A 2269-nucleotide genomic window follows, 5' to 3' on the forward strand; every position below is an offset into this window, starting at 1 on the left:
TAAAATTGTATGTGTACACACACACAAATACTCATACGTGCAATTGTACAAGAGCAAATACATTGTTCTAACGTATCCTTTTGGACCCAGTTCTTGAACTTTCATTTTCAGTACTTCTGCTCCTCTTTTTTTGTCCTTTTTGAACTTGCTCATCCTAATCAACATTTGCTGTTCATTAAACACAATGGTTCTCTTTTGCATCTCTGTGAGAAGAACGGTCACACTGGGTAAAATTCTTGGAGAACTAGATTCACTGCTTGGTCTACTTTGTTGTTGTTGTTGTCCTGGGTTTTTGACAAAATTACAACATTACAGAAAGAGTCAAATGGCTCCGTGCAGTATTTTAAAATCCATCCAACTGTGAGCTGAGTGAGCTGCAGGTTGGACAGACTGCCAAAGTCTGAGAGCTTCAGCATTTTCTTAGTGTCAAGATCTACTTCAATGATTTCCGGATCCAGGGCTGAGATCTCAGGAACAAAATTACCTTTCCTTTCTCTCTCCTCCTTCTGCAGCATGATGGAGATACCTCTCATGGGACCACTCTGAACCCCCTTCATCAGATGCCTGCTGTCTTGTGGAAATTCTTGCTGAAAATAATGGCAATCTCCTTGCACATGTGCTTATTCATGTGGAAATTGTTGCCCAGGCACATGTAGTACTTCTTTATAAAGGCCTAGGCCACCTTCTTCACAGTTTTGATGCAAATGCTGCCCATGTTGCTGGGTCCCTGGTAAAAGGGTCTTCTTTTGTTACTTCATTTCCTACTGCCTTATTAGAAGTTGCATTTATCTATAAGACGTACCAGCAGGTGACAAAATATGTCTTTATCAGAAAACAGAGATTGAGCCTATCCACTGGGATCACAATGTGGATGTAACAGATTTGATGTATACTGTTGCAATTTTCAGAGTAGCAAGATTAGGTACACATGAGAAGGAAAAACATTATTGAGAGATCAAGAGTTTAAAGGAGTACACTGGTAGAAATCTAAGTTAGTGTCAGCATTTAGTTCATTGTTCTCAGCACCGCAGAATTTGATCCTGATTAGGAGTTTCATACCTTGACATAAGATAACTGTAACTCAGCAATGTGTCACAGATGGTGGGTCATTCTTCAACAGTATTATAAGAAGCCTGTACTACTTTGTCTTTTTACTACTCAACTAAGATTAGGTCTTTGAAAATAAATTCATGGGCGTTTATTCACTACTTTTGCTCATCTGTGTACAGTGTGCCATGTAATGTAAATGCTGAGCTTACAGAGAAGAAGCAGAAATGGAAAGATCTTAATCATTATGCATAAAGCTTAAGAATCACTGTTATAAGGAAAACCATGGTAGTCCTATTTGTCAGTAAATCATGAGGGCAGTCAGTGGGGATTTATTTTCTTAAATCTTAAAAAGAGGCATTAAAAAAGAAATAGTTTATTTTCTCTTGTTTCCAGATGTTGTCATAACTGCATGTGAGACACGGAAGCACAACAACCACCTTGGTACCATATCGAGAGTCATAGATTAAAGAGTCATGCTTGGGATGGCAGAGAGGAAAAGGGAAAGACCATTGTTTCAATGACCCAATTACATTGTTAAGTCACTGAATTAGTCAAACCTGGAGCCACCCTCTTCCTAACTCATTATTTGAGGCAATAGACTATTTTAAACTGACTATTCTGTTACTTGCAGCCAAATGCTTTGTAACTGATTTGCATAGATTAATACATTTGTTATTTTCAAGAAATCTATGTCATAAGGAAAGCAAGTCTTAATATCTTCATTTTAAAGATGAGTATCCTGCAGTTCAGAAAAATCAAATGAGCCACTTAATTAGTTAGTGGCAAATCTACAATTAGAATTCCAATAATTAATCCTGGAACTTAACAGGGATTACTATATAATGTCACATGGCCTTTCAGAAAGAACACATGCAGAATCACGAAAGGCTAACGGTCAGACTTCTGTATATAGTGCCTTTCTGCAGAAAAATATTTCAAAGGGGTAGGACCATTCTACTCTAAGTAGATAGCTAGAAGTAAAGTTATAATAGAATGATTGCCTAAGTAGGAAACACTACTTATTGTACCTGCATTCTTTCAATTGTTTATTCAGTTACTCATTCAACATGCAGGTATTGAGTGTCTTATATGAGTCATGAAATATACCAGCAGCTTGTGCTGCAGAGAGAAAGTATAGATAAACTTGCTCGAAAGAATCTTAGAGTACATAAATCTCAACAACTGGCAAAACACTCTTAAGAGTTCCTTCACCTGCACA

At 37.4% G+C, this 2269-nt stretch overlaps 1 pseudogene; it reads right to left on the reverse strand.

Moving 5' to 3' along the window:
* Positions 1–218: 218 nt before the first annotated feature.
* On the reverse strand, positions 219–715 carry LOC132518304 (small ribosomal subunit protein eS17-like; annotated as a pseudogene).
* Positions 716–2269: the final 1554 nt, after the last annotated feature.

Source organism: Lagenorhynchus albirostris, chromosome 3 (genome assembly GCF_949774975.1).
Source record: "Lagenorhynchus albirostris chromosome 3, mLagAlb1.1, whole genome shotgun sequence".
NCBI lineage: Eukaryota > Metazoa > Chordata > Mammalia > Artiodactyla > Delphinidae > Lagenorhynchus > Lagenorhynchus albirostris.